This window comes from Castor canadensis, chromosome 13, assembly GCF_047511655.1.
Source record: "Castor canadensis chromosome 13, mCasCan1.hap1v2, whole genome shotgun sequence".
NCBI lineage: Eukaryota > Metazoa > Chordata > Mammalia > Rodentia > Castoridae > Castor > Castor canadensis.
In genome coordinates this window covers 3,528,615-3,550,781 of record NC_133398.1, presented here as the reverse complement: position 1 = coordinate 3,550,781, position 22,167 = coordinate 3,528,615, and the positions used below count along the sequence as shown (strand labels likewise).

The 22,167-nt window shown below is 52.4% G+C and overlaps 1 protein-coding gene across 1 annotated transcript in view; it reads right to left on the bottom strand.

Annotated features, from left to right (window-relative positions):
- Nucleotides 1–5,382, bottom strand: part of Fam163b (family with sequence similarity 163 member B) — a 31,126-nt gene extending 25,744 nt beyond the window's left edge. Inside the window, exon 1 of the mRNA XM_020153617.2 lies at nucleotides 5,085–5,382. The gene's annotated coding sequence lies outside the window, so the exon portion shown is untranslated. The remainder of the gene's footprint in view (nucleotides 1–5,084) is intronic.
- Between the last annotated feature and the right edge of the window lie 16,785 nt (nucleotides 5,383–22,167).

Below are 22,167 nucleotides of genomic sequence, written 5' to 3'. Positions count from 1 at the left end.
TCCTCTCTCACCCTCAGAGGAAGCAGAGAATATTTGAGCATCATCACTAGTGGTCAGAGCCACCAGATGGTCTTCCCTGCCTCCAGCGATGGCAGAATGTCCTGTCTCTGTGCCACACTTGCTCCTCCTCACTCTCTACACTTGTTCTGCAGGGTTTAGCTCAAGCCCCACCTCCAGGATGTCTTCCCTGACTGCTCCAGCCCTGGTGTGTGTGGGGGGAGTGACGGGGGGGCTTCCTCCAAATCCAGGGCACCTGCTCCTCACTCTACATTGCAGTCCACACAGAACTGTCTTGCAGTGCAGCTAAGTGCTGCTCACTTGTGTGTGCCCTGCTCAACTACTAGAGCTATTCGTGGAATGATCACATCCAATCAAGTCTATAAAAACCAAAACCTATCCAACAGGACAGGTACTAATTCAGCTCAGGAAAATGCCATCAAACTTAATTGAATCTGCTAACGGGGCTGGGTGGTGTGGCTCATTGGCAGAGTGTGAGATCCAAAGTCCCATTCCTAGCACCACAAAAAAGAAAAAAAAAGTTAAGTCAAACTCCAAGAGAGGGACGCAAGCAGACAGGGACGGCGATGCCCAGTATGCTGAGGAGTGGGGCATGGACCATGGCCAGTGACTCAAGGGCTTTCACCGTATACACAGTAAGCCAAAAAAAAGCTAGACTGCTTGATTTTTCTTTCACAGCAAGCATGAATTTCTTTTGTTAAAAATACTTCAGTACACCATAAAACTGACTATATATTACTTATGCATATACGTAGCATAAAAGGGAGAGTCACCTGTTGTAGCTTTATGCAGGGTCATTTTCCTGTCATGGAGACCAGCAGGTTTCTAGAACAGCATGCACAAGTCATCTGGGAATTCGATAACCCAGGGGTAGCGGGGACTGGGCACCTGGGTTCCCATGTTTGCAGGGAGGCTGATACTGCCAGTCCTCAGAGCGCAGATTTGTGGTTGAGAGACATGTGCAACCAAATGCCACAATTGCAAATAATAACAAAAAAGAGAGGCTCGAGACCCGAGTGCAGACCCAGCTGCCAGCAGGGCCACCCTAGGAGCGTCCCAAGGGTCAGCTTTGCCCCTGCACTGCCTGCAGAAAGCCTGCACCTGGTTGTGAAGAGCTGAGACACAGTTGGCAATGGCTCTGACCATCTGTGGGGCAACCTCGTGGCCAGTCTGCCCTGAGACCATCTTCTGGCTGAGCCAGGAAGTGGCACCTTTGGACTTCCCAGGGCACACCTTGCCCGGAAAAGAGCATTTTGCTAGTGCTCTGCAATGCATGGACTTCCCTTTTAGCCAGCTGGCACATCCTGCAAGGTGTATTTATAATTATTGGCATTGTATGAATAAAGATCCTGGGGTCCAGAGAGGCTAAGTAACTTCACTAGGGACACAGAGCTCGAATGTAAACCACAGCTCTGGTCAGGCCCAAAGGCTATATTCTCATTCACTTAGCCACACTACCACCCCCAGCAGCCAGGGAAGGTGTCGGATGAGGCTACAACCCTAGGAGCCTGGCTTGTTCCAGGACCACTCTCCAGGTCCCTGACACTTGCCCTCTCCTGTACCTTCCCACTAGTTGTGCCACCCAAGAAAGCCAAGCACAAGGGGACAAGTGACAGACTCCACCTGGCAGGGGTCCGCTCCAGGGGTGCACTCAGTGGGATGGGAGCCCTCTGAGGATAGATAGTATCATCCTGCCAGAGTGGGGTGCACCGTTGGGTATACTACATTGGTATAGAAGGAGAGTCCTCCTCCTGTCCACTGGGGATGCCTTCTCACTGCTCACTCATGGGCCACTTCAGTGTCTAACCGTACCCTGTTTACCAGTCTGGACCCCATTTAAAGGAGCTTTTCAGAAGTGAGGTTTGTGGTTTATTTGGCTCTGGATCACTCCCCACTGCCTAGCACACTCCCAGTATCCTGTTCGCCTAGCATCTCTGTCCACCACCTGTCACCGTGGTCCAGGCCTCCACTGTTCCCTTCAGATGGGCAAAGCAGTCCCCCTGCCTCTCCCCTCCAAGTCGCTCTCTATGTGGCAGCCCACAGTGTTCATTAGCTTGCTAAAGGCCAGAGCTGACCACGGTCCTCCCAGGCTGGGACATCTGGATAGAGCCTACCTACTGAGCAGGACTTACAAGCCTAGTTGGATCTGACCCCTACTCCCTCTTCGGCCCTTCCCTCCCTACATGACCCCGGAGAAGAAGAGGCACAATGTCCAGGTCATAGGCCAGAAATCACAATCGGACCTCCTCATCCCAGCTTCAGCCCGAGTTCTGGGTTCTTGGCGCACCCCACCTCTGCCTGGAGCAGCAAGGGTAGCCCCCTCCCAGGCCTTCCTGGGCAGCCTCCAACAAGAGGGATCCAGCCAAGGTGGGAAGTGGAGTGGGTTCTGCAGCCCGAGCATGCTCAGAAGACCTGATTCCTTTGGGAACAAAGCTTTGAGAGGACCAGCGCACCCTGAGGCTGGAGCCTCTTGCTTCAGAGAGGAAGGAGAGGAGCTGGCAGGCTCTGAGGCTACAGCCTTGTCAAATCCCCTCTGGACCAAATCCAAAGGGGCTGAGACTGCAAAGAAATTCAGTGCCAAGAGCAGCAGTGAAGCCCAGAGAAGCCCCCTCCCCGGCCCTGCTGTGTCCTCTCTATGGGGCTCAGTGGTCTCAGCCCATGGTCACCATTGCCCACGTGCCACCGAGTGCCTGTGAGAAAGGCAGAGCACCCACTATTTTACAGAAAAGGATGTTGGATGATTTGCTCAAGATTTGGGCCTGGAACCCACCTCCCTCACCACCCAAATCACCGCTTTCCTGACAGCCAGGTCAGCATCCACTGTGGGAAGTGGCAGTGAAGCAGGCACTGAGTACCCAGGATGGGGCAGCCGACAGGCTGCCTCTCCTCCTGCCCTGAGAGTTTGGAGTTGGATGCAACTGACTGAGATGTCATAAATCTCCCCTCCTGAGTGCTGTAATTACTCCTGGCTGGATCCTGCTGCCCTCACTCTAGGCCAGCCCACGTGGTAGGACCAGAGGAGGCTGCACTGCAAGGATGGGTCCCCATGCTGTGAAGCCTCACCCAAAACCAGCACAGGCTCAGGGACTTAGAGCCAGCCTCCAGATGTGCAAAACTAGGATGAGCATTTGGTTGGGGAGTGGAATTGGCAGGGATTGGGAACTTGGACTCCAGTCAGCCTGGAGATTTCAAAAATGCTCCGAATTCCCTCGATACCAGGGCCACATTAAAAGGGGTGAGGCTCCTCTTGGCCATACCCACTCCAACCAGGACTTAGAAGAGCAGAGCTGCAATGGCCCACAAGAAACAAAAGATGATTCTTTTATGGATGGGAGACTGAAGTCTAGAAAGGGGGAGTGACTGGTCCAAGGTCACCTAGAAAGGTAGACAGAACTGGGCAGGCAAGCATCACCTCCTCTATCTCTGCCCACCTTCTCCCCGAGTACCCTTGTCCATGTTGGCTGACCACACTGAATAGCAATGGGGGTACTGAAGTTCTGGGGAAACCCTCCCCACCTGCTGGAGAGGCAAGGGTGGAGCAGCTACAGTACTTCCTTGTGCCTGCCGTTGGCCACCTAGGAGAACCAGGCGATGTGCCTCGAGGTCCCCCCACTCCTGGGCATCCTGGGCAGAGAAGTTGGGAGAGTCCATGGGTCCTGCCACAACCCGGAGCCTTCAGGAGGTATCTCCAAGCATTCCAGATGAGTCCAGACCAGCCAGCCCTGCAGGAAACTCAGGCAATGGGGACCAAGATCCAGGCACAAACACCACCCTGTCTTTTTCACAGCGTCATACAGATGCTCAACATTCTGCAGTCAAAGGCAAGATGGAAGGAAGAAAACCCCACTTCCTGACCCCTGGCCTCAGGGGTGAGATGGGCTTTTCACAAGCACCCCCACACAAACTGCCTGCACTTGGCAAGCCTGAAGCCAGGGCTCAGGCAGCTTCCCAAGTCCAGAGGTGCTTGGGGCAGGAGACCCTGGTCATGGAGGCTCCATCTCAATTCCATTTCAAGAACGGAGGTGGGAAGATGGGTACGCTTGCTTTCCTACAAGCCAGAACTTCTAGGGGATTGGAAGTTCTCCTGTCCCTGGAAGCCCACAAGAGCCAGGCTGGCGCAGGCAGAGGACAGCATAGGGGAGAAGGCTGCAAGCCATGGCTCTCCTGAGATCCAGCTTTCTGGGGAGAAGTGAAGGGGACATGCTGGGACCAGGCCTCCACAACACTCCCTGATCCTGGAGAAAGGTCCATGAACTTGGTTTTCAAGTTTCTTGTCTCAGAGTCACAAGATACACCCCAGCAGGCCACGTACACCCATGTGGTGCTGGCCTTAGGGAACAGGACACTGAGTAGGGTGACAGTGGAGCCAGGAGGGTGGAGTAAAATTGCTCTTGGATTTTTGATGCCGAGTCTTTTAATTCCTGGCTGGAAAACCCAAATACCGGTCTGCTGTGATCCCTCCGGTCTCCACTATTTAAGCTGAGGTTTCAAACAAAGGTGGCCATGAGACAGTGATGCCAGAGGCTGGCAAGCATGAGGTCAGCTCCACCACCACCTACTCCCTGTGTGACCTTGGGCCACAGACCAAACTTCTCTGAGCCTAAGTTTCCTCATCTGTCAAATTGGGGCAGTGACCTCTTCCTCATGCCAGTTGGGCAGATGAGAGTGACAATAACATAGGTCCAGTGCCCAGCAAAAGGAAAGTCTCAGCAAATGGAAAGGTTTCAGTTGCCAGTGGGGCCAGATTTCCTGACATCTCTTCTGGCGAACTTTCCCTCCCCAGTGCCCACCACCCCCAGGACACTGTTGGAGGGAAATGAAGCCTGTCCTTGCACAGTGCTCTCTCAGCCTCTTCCTGAGGCCCCAGTGCCAATCTCAGTGCACTTTGAAGGTGGACAGTGATGGGATGGTGACACAGGGCACCTGTGCAGGGCAGGGACCTGATGCAAGGCTGCCTGGGTAGGTTTGTAGTGGCTACTCCAGACGAGGTGGGCACTGAGCCTAGCTTCGCAGCCTGCGTCGTCTGCCCCAACACCCATGACCCCACGCTCCCGCTGGGCTCTTACCTTGAACCATGGGAACAGCGCTGCCCGGACCGGCCGAGGACTTGGGCGCACGTGACGGGGCGGGTGTCTGTTCGTCCCGGGCAGGGCGCAGCTAGTAGCGGCTGCTCAAGCCCAGGCCACGGCTGTGGCGCCTGCTGGGGCCGCGCGGGCGAGGCGGGCGCCGAGAGACCCCAGGAGACCCTCTGGTCGCCGACTGCGTGGCCAGGCGGGAGCCCCTGCCAGCTGCGCGCTGCGGCCACGGCTCCGGACGACCCGGCTGGCTCCCTGCGAGCGGAACGCGCGGCTCCAGTTCAGTACCCGGCGCGGGGCGCGCGCTGGCGGGGAGGGCGCGCGTCCGAGCCGGTTGGGGAGCGCGCGCCAGGGCCCCGCGCGCGCCGTCGGTGGGGGTTGCCGGGGGGGGGGGGGGGGGGCGGACAGGAGCTGTCCCTGGTGCTGACCGCTCGTCTGCTGACGCTCAGAGTGCACGACACCCCCACCCCCACGCCGGCCAGCACCCTGCAGGGTTCCCTTTGCTCTTTGCCAGCCTGTTCCCCAGGCGTTTCCACGGCGTTAGGATTCCCAGTCAGGCGGAAGACGCTGTTTGTGGACAGTGCAACCTTGAGGGAAGTCCCGGTCCTCCTTGATTCTGGGGGAACAGCCATGCCTTTAAGGCTGGTTTGAGAATGCAATTCAAAGATGTTCAGAGGCATGACACACATTAAGTGCTTAATAAATGTTCACCCTTGCTATTATTCCTTCCCATCCTCTGGAGAGGAGAGCAGGGCTTGTTCCGTGTTGGGCTGGTGGGTATTTGGGATGTGTGGCTGCCTCTGGGTCTCAGGCATCCATAAGGGAGTGAAGCAGACCTCTTCTACCTGACCCCACAGGGCAGCACTAGGATCAGCGGCAGGAAGGTAAAGCAAGGCAGACCTGGGCTGGGCACGAGGGAGAACTTCTGGGCCTTTCCACCTGAAAGGTATACTCCAGAGGCAGGGCCCTGTCCCTGTGGATGCTTGGCAGGAGGCTATGGCCACGGACAGGAACTGAGAGAAGTCTGGAATGAAGACTTTTGGGTTAGAACATGCAGCACTCCAAGAACCATGCCTGGCTCACAGCATGCACCTATAAATGTTTGCTTTTACTGTGACTGAACTTAAGTTCTCCACAAGAAGCTATAGCCCTACAGGAGGAACTGACACCACCCCATTCCAGAATACCGAGGACAGGCAGAGGGGTAAAGGGAACTGCTACAAGTTCATTTCCCTTTTGCAGACGGGATTGGCATAGAAGTACAAGTAACTTGCCCCAAGTCACACCACATGGCAGAGACATGTCCAGATGGCCTGCCTGCTGCCTCCCACTAACAAGGGTCCCTGCTGAATTTCTCAGAGCTGGTCAGGTCACTTGGGCCTGGGAGAATTTCCTTATGACAAACCAGCTAGTCCTTCATTCCTCTTAGATAACGGGAATAGCTGGTCACCACCCCTGTGAGCATCTCTGTCCCTTCCAAGCAGGATAATTAAACTTCACCTGCTTCAGTTCCCAGAGGACCAGTGGCTGTGTTTGATTCGTTAATTAACTGTGCACTGTGCCTGCTTCCAATGGGTACTTATCTCAAGATAAACATCACTCGTTTGTTCCAGACACCGAGGCTAAACACTTTGTGCGAGTTGTCTCATTTGGTCTGTGCAGCGATCTGGTGAGGAGATAGATACTGCCATTGCCCTGTGTTGCAGGTGAGGACCTCAGGGTCCTGGACAGCTGCAGCTGGAGCTGACTGGCTCCCAGGCACCAGCTCCTAACCCTTCCTACTGATTGATTTCCCACATTCTCTCCAATGACCCCCACCTGGAGAAAGGATGCTGGACACTGATAGAAATTCTGCATACGGAGAAGAGGGGAGAGGGAGTGCATATGTGAACTCCAGAAGGAAACTGCAGACCTGCCAGCCAATCAGTGCCCCAGGAGCTGATTGAAAGGAATCCTTTCAATCAACATTTTCAGTCACAGTCTCCATGATCACAACTTTTTTTTTAAATTTCAGAATTGCTTAGATCCTGCAAATATGTGCCAAGAATTTCAAAAGCAACATCACCACTAAACCCTGTCTTTACCGACCAGCTCAACCACCCTTCCACTTCTTTCCCTGTCCACTTTCCATTCAAACTCTATGGAATTTCGCAGCTAAAAGCTGAGCAGCTGAAGCTCCTGAGGGAGCCGTGAGCTGCCGTGGCTCTGGGCTCTGAAGAGCTGGATTCTTCTCCCGCTGTACAGATAGGCGTGTTCCTTATGCTTGTGAGGATGCAATTTTGAATCATCGGAACCTGTTTTATTTAAACCAGGACTGATTTAAATGACCCCCACACAACCTATACGATAGAGGCTTTCTTTACTTTCACTTCTTAAATGGTGACAGAAGGGTGAGAAACTTCCCCAAAGTCACAGCCAACCAAGAGGTGACTGCCCTGACCAGGTTTCATTTGGATAATGATGGAAGGTCACCACCCAACCTGTTCTTTGGGTACAAAAGCAATTCCTAATTTTAAGCAAAAACCCATTTCCAAAAATAAAAATGGGGGAGGGGAAGGAGGAGTCTCTGACTTGATTTTACAGAAACAATGCACCATCAGGTTTCCTTAAATAGCAAGTTCTAGTGTGTGCAAAAAAGGACTCGCGCTACATGCAGTTCTTCGAGGCAGGCCAGCAGCGGGCCTGGGGGTGGAGGAATGAGTTCCACAGCCCTCCTGGTGTTCCTTCCACTACAGCACACTCTCCAGTTCCATGGCAACTTCGGTCACCGGCAGCTACTCCATCCCCATCACAAGCATCTTTCCACACCACAGAGCTTCGTGGACGTAACTCAGACCCAACAGATGGTGAAGTTGGATGAAAAATCCCCAACACACAAGAACACAGGAGCAGTTTACAGGGACTTGTTTTCCACTGGTAAGTGGGGCGTTTGTAAGATCAGCCTGATGCTGCACACTCAGGACCCTTGTGCACCACCTCCAGCCCCTGCCCCCATTTCTTAGAGGCAAGCGGGGCTGGCTCCAGGGCTGGAAGGCGACAGTCTTCTGAGGGGACATACAGACATCAGGCATCGTTTCTCTCCAGGGCTCTGCGAATGTCCAAGCGCACGGTGTGCTCATTGTGGGATGTAGGAACTAGTGACCTGCACACCATGCTGTCACTTATTGTCCTGTAAGAGCACTAGCTCTTGAGAGGGAAGAACCAGCTGGGGCTGGTGACCAGAGTGTTGTCCCGCAGAGGCAGAAGGATAAAGTGCTCAAAGTATGGAGCGTCTGTCAGGATACACAGAATCATGGCCAAGAGCATTTCCAGTTTTCTTTCTGGGGACCCTCAGGAAGGGGTTGAGCTTGTGTCTCCTGACATGTCCCTGCAGAGGCTGGGCCTCCACTTGGAGGAGGCCTGGCACCTGGACTCTGTGGTCCTGGAAGCCTGTAAGATTTTGGAAGGACAGCACTGACTGGGCAGTGAAGTGTCTCCTTCCCTGCCTCAGGGATTTCAGGGCCCTCACAGGGGCTCCTTTTCGAGTTTCCCTCTGGGCTGGCACTGGCTCAGTAGTTACTGAGCCAGTTGATTTATGGAAATCACCATGTTTCGGCAATTAACCTTTGCTGGGTTGACTTGTTTCTTCTGTCTGCAGTTGATTGACTGGGTCTAGTGGCAGACCTATCATGACACTAAACTTTTGTCTACCAACTCCAAATGATCAACCTGGGTCAAGCCCATCTAGAGAAGAGCTGAATTTAAAAATATATATATTGAAAGACAGATGATGGCAAGAAACTGGTTATTTGGGGGCATCTTTTAGGCACGGCCAAGAAAATGATGAGGCATCAAAGTGTGCAAGAGATAGGCATCATGGTGCACACCTGTAATCCCAGTTACTTGGGAAGCAGAGGCAGGAGGATACAGAGTTCGAAGCCATCATGGGCAAAGTTAGAGATACCCTGTCTCAAAAATGAAATTCGAACAAAAGGGCTGGAGGCATAGCTCAAGCAGTAGAGCACTTGCCTAGCATGCAGGAAGAAGGCTCCGAATAGAGAGAGGGCTAGACACCAGTGTGCAAGGGAACAGAGCAGGTGGGTGTGTGGGTGCACATGGGAGTGCACGGCCCCCACATGTTGTGGGGGAGGTGTTTCCCTTACCTTGGTTCTGAATGGCAGCCTTGTCTTCGAAATGCATTTGCTAGAGGTTTTTAATTACTGCTGCATTTTAAAACATTGTGACAGCAACACTGATACATTCATTCTTCAGGGACCATTGAGGTTGACAGATGATGCATGCTAAGCAAGGCGCCCAGGGATCAGCCCAGGGTCTCTCAGGGCTGCTGTGAATGCCAGGTCATCCCGGCGGATCCTGCCTCCGGGCGGGGGAGGAAGGAGATGGAGCCATGGGGGATTTGAGCTCCCAGAACCTTCTTCCATTTCGAGGATGTTTTGCTCCAGAGGGGATTAGCAGGAAGGTTCCAATCCACTCTTCACTTCCCAGCCACGCCATTTCTCCACTGCTTCTGCAACTGAGGTAAGGCATTCGTTCATTCATTCGTTCACTTGCCACACACCGTGAATATAGAGACCAAGGTGAGAATCCTTGCTGTCTGGGAGCTCAGAGCTGGGTGAGGTTTTTCACAGGGTGGTGGGACAGTGTCCCCTGGTTGGACTGAGGACCTTGTAATGACAGCTAACATCTGTCATGTCTGCTTTGTCACTGAGCTTTCCCAATAGCTGTGAGATGAGAACTTGTCTTTAATTTTACCTCTTTACAGAAAAGAACCGAGACACGGAGAAGATAATGGCTGGCCAGGGATACATAGCAGCCAGGACCGTCAACTCCAAATTCCACACTGACCATGCCCTGTGCCCAGGGCACGGCCCTCGGGCTATCACACTAAAAAATAAAGAATGAAAACAAGAGACTGACTCTTTGGACGTGAACCCAAAATTAAAGCAGTATCTTCATAAGCTTTCTGCTTCTTTTATGGCAGGCTTGTGGAGGAGCGAAGGCTGTTCATTTTAATAAAAGGATAGCTCAGAACCCTTTCTATGATTGACATGGACAAACATCGCTATATAACAACAAATGTCTTGCCAGATTGAAGCCCTTTCATTTCATCAAGGAGAGTCTCAGGACTCAGGACTGAGTCTCTGAGTGTCCGTGGACAGCTCTGCTCCTCTCGGGCACCAAGGATGAAAACGTGGACTTGTCCCTGCTCTCCTGTCAGAATTGATCACAGCCACCAGCCTGATGCCTGGATGGCAGATTTGGATCAGTGGCAAGAGGAGGGAAAGCTTTGGCAAAGAGCCCCTGGGTGGTCTCTAGCTTCCCTCCCCCACCCAACCTTTTCCCTCCTACACACACCTAGACCTACAATCTTGCACAGTGAACTTCCAGGGTGGAGTTCAGCCCGTTCTTGCATCATCAAAGGCTGCCCCCACCCCAAACCTAGGACCCCAGCTGTCCTCAGTGATTGGCTCTCCAGAATGTTCACACCACACTGATCCCCGCTACCAGACACATCCTTGCCATCCTCATTCCCACGGATGAACTCCTACACATCCTACAAGGCCCAGCTCAAGTGTTGCAACCTCCAGGAGACCAGGAGGATCAAAGGCGTCACTCTGCACTTTGATCACAAGTCCAAAATCACCCTTTCTACAACAATTGGCTTGACTCTGTTTGAGCCCAAATGCTGAAACCAAGGGGCAAATCAAACTGACTCACACATTCATTTAGTACCTACTGTGTGCAGGCACTGTGTTGGGCGCAGGGGAGGCTGCGTGAACAGGACAGGCTCAGTTTTGTCCACCCAGAGCAAGAGGCCAATGTGTCTGCCATTGTCTCCTCTGGACCCGCTGTGGGCCCTGCAGTCAGGGAAGGTCTAGAATTTGGGCCTGGAGGTTGGGTCTGTCTAAAGATAGCCACAGAGCCAAGCCCTTCCTGTCCCAGGTCAGGCAGTGCAAGACTTGGGCTTGCGGTGGGGCAGCACAGGGCTTAAGCCTGGCTCTCTGCTTCCTAGGAATGTGAACACAGGACCTTCACTTGACCTCTCTGAGCTTCAGTTTCCCCATGTGCAGTGTAGAGCTGCAAAGATCTTCTCTCCTTAAGGTGGTGGTGAGGGGACCCTCGAGCTTGCTGGCTAGGCTAGGACCCAACCAGCACAGATGCTCTATAGGGATGAGATGGGGGAAGAGGCTGGTGATCCTGGCCCAGGGGCCCTGGCCAGGTGACCTCTGGGAGGGTGGTGGCACACAACCACACAGGCTGCCTTCCACCCTGGGCCCTGTCCTGTGAGCTCCACCTGTGGGCCATCCCTCCTCCACCAGGCTACAAAACCAGACAGCTTTGCATTCTCCATCTTCCCCTTGGCAACACGTTGTCTCCCAGAGGAGGTTGGGGGTGGGGAGTGGCAGGCGCAGAGGCTTGGGCAGAACATCTGGAGGCATAAGCATCCGGTGCAGGCTGTGGAGAGGCCCTGCATGGAGCGGCCATGCGCCTGCAGAACTGGGCCAGTTGATGCTCCTGCTCCCTGGCCAAGCCAGTGTCTCTGCCATTGATCTGTCCTCAGAGGAAGCAGAGCAGTGATGGGAGAGCTCAGAAATTCCCAGCCCTCCCCTGGTCCTGCCCTCTGCCCTCTCCACTGTTGCCACCCTCGAAATGGGGTCAGCACATTACAGAGGGGGTCAGTCTGATCTGTGGAGTGAGCCTCCCTCTCAGTGCTTCCCGCCCCCCTCCAGGTGCCCCCTTCTCAAAGTGGGGCGCAGCAAGCCTCCTGAATGGGGGAGGGACCTTTGGCCCTGTACTCACACCCCACTCAGGGCAGCCAGCTGCCTTTCCTGCCATCCACCAGGCCTCTCCTATATTTGCTTTTGCTTCGTTTTGTTGCGATGAAAAGTCGTGCAGCTGCAAAAGGAACAATTCTGCAATTTGCATTTCTCACTGTCGTGTCTGCTACCTGCTACTCCTGCTACCAAGTAGGGCCAGACGTGGGGCAAGTCTCAGGGGCTTGGGCCAGAGTGGGCTTCCCAGGGCTGAATGTCAGCTCCCTCCTGAAACACATAGCTGAGGACTCCACCCAGTAGCCTTTGCAGGTGGCAGCTTCAGCTCCTGAGAGCAGTGAGGGCATTTGTGGGGAGGTGTCAGTGGGCCACACAGATAAGAAAGCCTTCTGCCCTGGAGGGTCCTGCATGGACTTCCTCCATGGCCCTCATGACCTCCAGGCTCTCTCTGGGTGTGGCCAATGGGGTCCCATAAGAAACAAGTAAGGTGGGGGGAGGCGGGTGTTTATCCTTCTCCTCTCTGTAGGGTCCTAACTCCTGAGTGTATTTCTTACCCTCTCTCTCCTCTGGTCATTGGTGATGCCTCCTCCCTCCTGCTGCCCCCCTCCCCCCCAGGATGGTAGCCACACTTGTTATTGCTCTTTACCTGTGGCCTTCCTTACCTGGCCACTTCTCACACACAACCCCTGTCATTAAGCCTCTCAAGTACCCTAGCTTGAGTCACCGCTCTCCCAGAGACCTGCCCCTAAAGGACAGGGACCAGCTCTACAGTCCCTCCAAGGTTGACATCCATCTGCCCCATTTCTTCTGATTTGCTGGGTGGGAATTTCCTCGTTGCTTCACTTCTCATTCTCCTGCCTGCTAGTGAAGTTGGGGATCCTGTCACACGCCTGCCATTTTCCAGTGTTTTCCCATTCCTGTAGCTCCATCTTCACACTGATGTGTAGGTGCTCTTTATATATTCTGAACAAGAAGACCCCTGTTTCATGAATTATGATTCCCCCCCACCAGGCTGGTGCTGCCTTCCTTAGCCTAGGGTCCTCACCCTGCCAAAGCTGGCATGGCCAGCGGTTATAACCATCAGCCTTGCCCTCCAGGCTTCTGGGGCAAGGATAACTGTAGATCGTATTTTGTTTGCTACTTATTCGTTCAGTTTTGACTTGATGTTTACTTTTAACCCATCTAGAATTGGGGGGTATAATGCAAGTTCTGTTTTTGTTTTGTTTTGACGCATGAGTCACAGGTTGCCACTCTTCCCCACTGGCATGGAGATTGCGTTCAGTCCTGAGTCACATTCCATGGGCACAGAGGTCTGTTTCTGGGCCCTTTGCTGTCCTGTCAGCCTACTTGCCTGTCCCTTCATGGGCATTTGACAGATGCTACTCTGTCAAATCTAGTAGGTGGTGTTGTCTAGAAGGCTGACATCCCGGGCCAAGGGTCTTTTATCTTTCCTGAGTGCTCTTCTGAATGACCTTTATAATCAACTTGTGAGGTTGGGGAGCCTTTGGGGACCTGAATTAGATTAGATTGAACTCGAAGCATTGAGAGATTTTCAACTCTTTGAGGGACAGAGACTCAGATCAGCTCCCCTGGTTCAAATCCCAGCTCTTTCCCTCCCTAGCTGCGTAATCTTGGACAAGTTACTTGGTGTCTCTATGTCTCAACTTCTTAAGACAACTTAAGATAGGGCAAGGGTATACTGATGCTGCTTGTACTGCTGGATCAGAAAATAAATAAGTTAAAAATATATAAAGCACATATTAAATCAGACATCATCTGTTTTATGAAAAACCATTATTGCATTTCCTGCTGGGAAGGGAAGAAAATGCAGCCAGATATGGCCAATGTCCTTGACCATAAAATGCACCACTTCAGAGATGCTCACGCGGGCAAGATGTGTGTGTTAGAATCAATTCAGTAAGTTACTGCCTTTGCGATGCTGCAATGAAAGTACAAAACACTTTCATTCATTTACACTTTCTTCCTTTATCCTTCAATAAAACTTGACAGTGTTCCTTCGTGCGTTCTTTGGGATCTTCAGTGACGTTTAAGAAGGTGAAGGAGTCCTGAGTCAGATCACTTGAGAGCCAGGGCTGGTATTGATAGAACACCCAGCTCAGATGCTGAGAAAGCAGCTAATCTCAGTCGGCAGCTACTGATGATTTCAAAGAATCGGAGAGAAACTCGCCAGCCTGTGAAAGGCTAGCTTGCAGAGATGTGCAGCGGGCATCCTGCGTGCTGGCCAACCCAGAAGCGCTGGCTGGAGCCAGTTGCACCGTGTGTCCTGGCCCCACAGCCTCCCCCGTGGCAAGGGCGCCAATAAATCCGAAAAACAGAAGCAGAAACAAAAGTCACAAATACCAAACCAGAAGATGCACAGCTCTGACGACTCACTGTCACTAGGAAAATTCCACTTGGTAAATTTGAATGAACCCAATGAAGATTGATTTAGAACAGTTACAGCTTTAGTGAGTCGGCCACATACAAAATAAAGTACATAGCTTAATTATATACATGACGAAAAGCTGATTCCATCTGAGTACAAAGGGGGTTTATTTGATTGTGAAATATATATTAATAAGGCAAATACAATAATAGACTTATTTAGGTTCTGAGTTGTGAGCAAATGAATATTTGTAATAGCACTCTTTGTATTTTTCTTATGTTTGAAATATAAAGCAAGGAAACAAATCCCATTCCTCACAGCTATAAAATTTCTTAGCCTTGATGCTACATTTCACTGGATTCATTTTCTGTGTTCTTGGGTTCCTCTTTCTTGGTTAAGGTTTTTGTTTTGTCAGAATACACACTTGAGTAATTCTTTCAGAAAGGAAGCTGGTGTCAGATTTTTGAGCCCTATTTTCTATTTTGCTCTGAAACTAGAATGCTGGGTTTAGGGTGGCAGATTTCACAACATTTTTCAGGACTTGGGGGCATAGCTCTGTCCTCTCCTGGTCAGGGTGGGTCTAGTTCATGCCGCCCAGAGGGACCTCGCCTCTTTCGTGCTCATCCTCTTGGGCTTTCGTGAGCTTGCTCTCTGGTCCTCAGACTCCTTGGTCCAGTTTTGGCAAAGTGGCTGGGGGCCACACTGTGTCTTGCAGATCTGTCACGTACTCTGCTCAGTGATTGGGTTCACAGGCTCTGAAGACATCATTGTTCTGCAACTCGGAGACATCTGGCCGTTTTCTTCCATCCTTGCTGCCCTCCGTGTGGGAACGTCTATCACATGGTGGTGGGGGGGGTGCGGTTCTCGAGCCTTCTTGAGCCCTCGCCATTCTCCTCTTACTTCTCTCTCTGCCCTTTGCGCTGACTCCCTCAGGCGGCACCTGCCCCATCTGCCAGCTCACTAATTTGTTCCTCAGATGCCTTTCTGCTTTCCAGCCCCTCTATTTTAAATCTCCATGATCTCTAATTAGTTCTTTTATACAAAAGCCCATTCTTGCTTCATGAATAAGATAACCGCTTATCTCTCTAAGGATAGTAATTATACTTATTTTAGAGTCTCAGTCTGTTGAGTCAATCAATACTGCTTTGGTGGGCAGCAGAGTTTTCTGCTTCTGAGACATCGCCTCTATTTCTGCTCCTGTGTTTGATCCTGTGAGCAGTGTGCCCAGTTCTGTGTTTGAGATTCTCTGTCATTCAGTCATTCATCTGTCTGCCATCATGGTGTCAGTTTCCACACCTCTAAGGGAAGAAGGAGCTACAGCCCCCCCCCCCCTTTATCTGAGGCTTCACTTTCTGCAGCTTCAGTTATCCAGGATCTACTGTGCTACAAAAATATTAAGTGGATGATTCCAGAAATAAACTTTCATAAGTTGTAAATACAAGTTTTGTTGTTGGGTTGTTTTTTTGTTTTTTGTTGTTGTTTTTTTTTTTTTTGCAGGGCTGGGGTTGAACCTAGGGCTTTGTATCTGTTAGGTAATTGTACTATGGCTGAGTTATAGCTCTCTCCAACCTCCAAAAACCTTGCCTTGCAGTACATTGTTGTAATCACCTATTTTATTATTGCTAGTTATTAATCTCTTCCTTCACTTAATTCATAAATTCAACTTTATCATATAAATGCACAGGCAAAACACAGTATATAGAAGACTGGGTACTACCCTTGGATTCAGACTGCCATACAGCATCTTGGAACATGTTCCCCGCAGACAGGGAGGGACCACTGTGCATGCAGCCAGGTTTGCTGGTGGGAGTTGCTCTCCTTGGGTTGGGGTCCTTAACTTTCCTTGTGGTCAGTAGCTGCCTGGTGACCCCCTCTGCATCACTCCGAGTGAGGGGCCCTGCACTGCCTATCACAGTGGGGAAGAAGCAAATCTTCAAGGTGTTGGTCTGAAAGCAATAGCTCAGTGACTTGCCCCGATTCCTGTCCACCCCACCCCATATGCATGACTCTGCAGCAACCTCAGCATCTTCAGGACATAGTTTCCCCTGCCTCTATCTCTGCATCTTTCTGTGTGATTGACACTGAATGGAGTTGGATCTGCTGAAAAGACTTTTGTTTTGCAAAATCAATACTATTGTGGATTGTTTTCTTTTAGAAGCATTTTTCTGACACCATAGGATTTGAGGGGAACTCTGCTGTTTGCTATTGACTGATGCTCTAGAATGCACTCCAGAGGGCACCCACTGGCCCCTCTGTAGGACAGGCACAGAGTTGGTAGGTCCTCTGGATCCAGCACTTCCTTCCAGGTAGATGACATCTCTGCATCTAGATGCAAATGTGGCTCTACTTGACCTGAGCCACCACCAGAAAACGGTCATGCAAACATGGCAGACACCGCAGTGCCTTCTTCCAGTGAAGCAACTCTCTCCAACTGAGCTCTGGCTCGACCTGTGGTCCCCACCAAGACACCCTGTTCCTCTAGATATTGACAAAACGTCACTTAGAAAGATGTCCTCATCGGCACCCCAGCTCATTTGCCTCCTCATCTCCTCCAGGTGCAGGCTGCTTCTGTCCTGGTCTTTTTAATCTGCCCTTTCCCCAGTGCCTTAAGGGGCTCAGTCCTTCCATAACCTGATCAGAAGCAGGGAAATTGGATCAGGGTTGCAGAGAGCTGCCTGATTCTTACTGCGTGAATGTCAGAGGCCCCCGGGTATGGAGACCTGCTTGTTTCCAAAGTCTCATTTTTGTAAAGCAGATGGCAAGTCTTGGTAGGCCTTATTGAATTTGTGTTTATGGGTGTGATGCATTTGATTGTCCCTGGAGGGAAGCTTTCTGGCCCAGGAACTCATTTGGCCCATCAACAAGCTTTAAACTTACTTACCTGTAAGAAACTATTTGTTCCACAGATACAGTTTGCCTTTGGTTGGTTGCAGAACAGTCAGCAACTGAATCTTCTCCTTGAACCTGGAGACTGGCTTTAGTTAGGAGCCCAGATGCCTTTGATCCCACAGCACCACTTCTAAGGATTTATTCTAAAGAGTCCCTAGGAGCAAGTGTACAAGGGTCAGCACACAGGACACGAGCCACACCATCATCCCCAACAGTGTACAGGAAAGAGTGGACAACCCACACACTCATCCGCAGGGAGCCAGCCTAGTGAAATCTTATCTGTCCGCACGGTGGAATACTTGACCTGTCGGAAGAAAGGTCGTATGCGTGTGCTCACATTTCATCTCCATCCGAGAAGGGAATGGAAAAGCTGGCAGCAAAACGGTGTGTACAGCAGCCTCGTAAGAAACAGTAATGGTTCCTCAAAACTACCATGACCACACGACCCAGCAATCCCACTTCCCAGTACAAACCCAAAATAATTGAAAGCAGGGATTCAAAAATGTTTTTGGCACCCCTGTTCACAGCCATGTAATTCACAATAGCCCAGAAGTGAGAGCAGCCCAAGTGTCCATCCACAGGGGATGGGGGAACCATATGGGCTTTGCCACACGTGGTCTATTATTCAGCCTCAGGTATAACGGAAATTCTGACACCTGCTACATCATGGGTGAGCCACAAGGACATTAATAAGGCAGACACGAAAGCATAAGTTCCATGTGACTCTATTCTCTGAATCTCTGGAGTCATCACAATCAGAGAGGCAGACGGTAGAAAGATGGGCGCCAGGCCTGGGGAGGGAAGAATGAGCAGTTGGTGTGTAAGGGGATAGAGCTTTGTTTTTGCAAGGTGAAGAGGTCTGGTCAGGGAGGGGTTGATAGCTACACAATATGAATGTGTTCAGCACCCTGAACTGTGTGTTTAAATTGTTAAGATGCTGAATATTCATTATGGAATAAGCACAATAAACAAATAAGTAGAAAATAGTTTTGTAAGATTTCACACCAGGTGTGGTGCATGCCTGTAACCCCAGCACTCAGGAGGCTGAGGCGGAAGGATCACAAGTTCGAAGCCAGCTTGGCCTACATAGCAAAATCTTTTCAAATAATGAAAAGGAATCCTGGAAGTCTTACGTATGGAGCTATTGACGGCAGTTATTTTTTAGAACAGAATTCTGGAAGCTTTGTTGTCATCTCAGGCGTGTTTGCAGGTTTATCGCTGCTGTTGATGGAATCCTCGTAAGCACAGGTAGGTTCCAGTCTGCTCCTGAGTTGACTCATGGAGCTTGGATACCCATACCTGTTAGCGTGATTTCATCACCACCCCACAAGGTGAGGAGACCAGAGCACAGAGGTCATGGCGCATGGCCGTGACTCTGTCTCTGTCACTCGTACTTCTAGGGGTGAGGACCATATTCCTCCTAGTGACAAGCTTGTCAGGGACAGTGCTGTTCCCAGCTTGCTGGGCCTGAGTGCTGAGCACTGAGCTTGAAGCTCTGCCCTGCAGTGGGACTGCAGATGCCTCGTCTGTCTGTCCCTGGGTCTGAGGCTACAAGGCGCTGCCCATCACTGTCTTCTGAGCACATTTGCAGTCGTGGTTCTCCATCTGCTCTGCCTCAAAGCCAATGGGGTTAGGGCTGGTGACTGCTCAGACCTTGGGACCAGAGTCCTTCTTTTCTCACTGTAAATAGCTGGGCAGGTTAGGGTCCTGGGCTAGGTGGCACCAGGCAGTGCCAGGCAACAGCTGGCAGTGGTTATCATCATGCCACATGGAGTGTGGCAGCTCCGAGATTCAGAATGGAGGTGGTGTAGCTCAGGAGCTCCAAGCAGGGGTCTGGGGGCCAGGCACTGGAGTTGTACCTCAGGCCAGGCAGCTTCCATGGCCACTGCCCACTCACTCTGAGGCCATGGCGGAAGCTGACAGGGCCTTAGGAGTTGCTGGAAGCTCAAGAAGCTCCTCCCTCCTTTCCCCATGCCCCATCTTCCTCCTCCACATGCTGTGGAAGTGGATAAACACCTTGCCAGACCAATGCTGTGTAGCCAGTTCTAGAACACTGCCCACCTGCTTCGATGTGGCCTTGGCCAGCACTAAGGGTCTCTGGTCTCCGTGTCCTCATTTGTGACCTGGCGATGCACAGGTCTCCCTGCACCCTGCACATGCATTATCATTTGGGGAAGAGGCAAGTGGCTGCAAAGGGACCTGAGCAGAGGAGCGTGGGGGGGCTCAGGGGACAGGCTCCAGCAGTGACGGCCATCTGTGCAGCCTCCTGCAGTGAACTGGGCAGGTGCCCAGGGCATCCTCAGTCATCCTCCCTGCAGCTGCCTGTGCATCTCTGGCCCCCTGCTGGGCTGTGGCAGTGGGCTCAGCCCATCTTTGGGGCAGCCCCGAAGTTCTGGGCACCAGTGCCCTGGAGCTGCCTTCTCTCTATGAGGAGAGAGGGAGGAGGGAGTTCTCCAGTCTCCTCACCCTCACTGTGACAGTTCTGCCCTTGGGATTGAGCCCTCTGCCTTCCGTGCTTGGTGGACATCCCCTGGGGTCCTGGGGTCTCCCTTTTCATATGGCCTGCTTGCATCCCAATTCTTGCTGTAGGGTCAGCTTCTGGGGCTACCCAAAGAAATGACTCAGAGCAAGAGGGGAGCACAGCCCGTGAGTGTGTGTGTGTGTGTGTGTGGCAGGGGTGGTGAGGGAGAGCAAGCCTTGCAGGTCTGAAGGTCTACCTACCCCCATCCCTCTCAGGACACTTTAAACTCAGCAGAGATGGAGTCAGAGAAGACGTGCTGGACCCTCGACACCTACCCTTCAGTGAGTAGCAGACTTGCTCACAGAAGGCCTCCCTGGGCCTTAAGGGGGCGGGGAGCTCCAGGGTACTGCATGGGCTCCAGGACTGCGGGGTGGGCTCCCATGGAGTGCCACACCCATGCCCACAACACCAGTGCCTTCTGAGTCAGTGTCCCCCTGTCCTTCAGCACTCTGGGGCCAGTGGGCACCTCCCTGCCATGTCCCAGCCAAGGAACTCCTATTGATCCCACAGTGGCCACCCTGCAGGTGTCCCAGGACAGACATCAGGCCATGGATGTCCCATGTGCTCCTGATTTCAGGCCAACCTGCATTTATCCGCAGGCCTGACCCCCCTGGGGGAGGTGACCTGGGAGGGTGGGCGTCTTCAGCCTTCCTACCACAGACACTGTGCTCAGCACAAGGACACAGAAGCCAGCTCCCCAAGTGAGGCGTGCTGCCCATCACAAGCCAGTGTACCTGGGGCTGTCAGCATGAGTGCTGATTTTCCCTGCCACAAGGAGTTCCCTTAGACACAGGGGGATGCACTCCCGTGGTCAACCATTGTTGGAGAGCAGTCTGGCCGGGGCTGTCTGCCTCAGTTCTCCAACCCAGCTTCAGTGCCCCCACCCCAGTTGCTGCACTGCAGGCTGTCACCGCCCACGGTCAGGAAGTCAACCACAGCTGGCCTCACGTGGCAGGGCCCATCGGGGATTACAGCTCTCTAAGGCCGCCAGCGTCAGAGAGATGCAGAAGAAAAGGGGCTTATTAAAATGCTGAAATTGGCTCGAAATGCGGTCAGCCGTCAAGGCGCTTTGGAAGGAAGCCAAGCGCTGAGCAGCGACAAACAGGGCTTATTTCCTGATGTGGTGACTGTGACACCCCACGTGCCACCTTGGCCTGCCCCCACCCTTGGAGGGCAACTTGCACCGACAAACCCCAGTAGTCAGCAAGGGTGGGGGTGGGGAGAAAGCCAGGGAAAGGGCACCCCAAAAACCTGCTCAGCATTTGTGTGCGTCCCAAAGCACCCGGGGCAGGCAGGTGTCCCCTCTGATGAGGGCACCGATGAGGACAGCTGAGTGCTGTTTCCTACACCGGGGTCAGATTGCTCCTTTTCAACATCCATTAACGCAAGGAAGGGCACAGAGCACGTCATCCGCGGCACCCGCTCCTTTCCCCTGAGGTTGCATTTCTGCTGTGCACACCCTCCTGACGACAGTGGGATTTTTCTGACCTTGGCTGCCAGGGTGCGTAGTCCCCCCACTCCCCACAGACAGAACCCGCCTGGGGTCCCTGACCTGGGGGCCAGCCTGCTCTGCCCCTGGCAGCTGTGTGATCCCGGGTGCATTGCTTTTCCTCTCTGTGGTTTCATCTCCAGTGTGTCAGATGCAGACAGTGACAGACCCAGCCCTGAGGTCAGCAAAACAGGTCTGCCTCTCTCCCCTGCTAACTACTGGGACTTAGTAATTGTTACTTCTGAAATCAGCCGAATCATCTCTCAAATGCGGAGGAAGGCAGCGCTCCAGCCTGGCTCTGAGCTGAAGAAAGAGAATGTCTTTTGAATCCTGTTAAAAATAAACGTGTGTGCCTGGCACTCCGCTGTTTACTAAGAGACGCACACGCCTTCCCTCCTCAGAGCTCCAAGCAACTGTTGCTTGTGCCCCGTATCCAGGAGAGAACCAGGGCCTGCTGCCATTATGCTCCCTCTCCAGGCTCCACCTGTCCTGGACCTTGCTCTCAGCCTCTCTGTGCTGAGGAGACTCCAGGAGTGATTAGCCTTGACATCTGATGTCCTTGCTTCCAAGTGGCAGAGCCTCTGGGCTGAAGTGCTTCTCAGAAGAGTTGGGCAGGATCCATCCCAGAGCTTTGGCCTCTGGAGGAGCCCCAGGTGGTCCTGAGGCACTCTGCCTCTGTATTTATGACCATTGTCTTGGTGTGTGCAGAACAGCACCTGCCTGCTCTAGAGGCTTCCTCAGGCCAAGGTTGGCACTGCCTCCAAATCTCACCTTCTGCTCCTTCCTGGGAACAGAGCTCAGAGCAGAACCCACCTCTCCACCTGGAGGCTGAAGGTTTGCCTGTATTAATATTTCAGGACTTGAAGTTGGGCCCATGGCATTAATGCATGGTTGGATTCTTTGCTTCTCCAAAGGAAGGAGAATCCAGAGGAAAAAGAGAAGCAGAGATGGAGGGTGGGAAAGAGGGAGAGAGGGCTCACGGTCCACTGACACTGGGACTGGTGAGCCCATCTGTG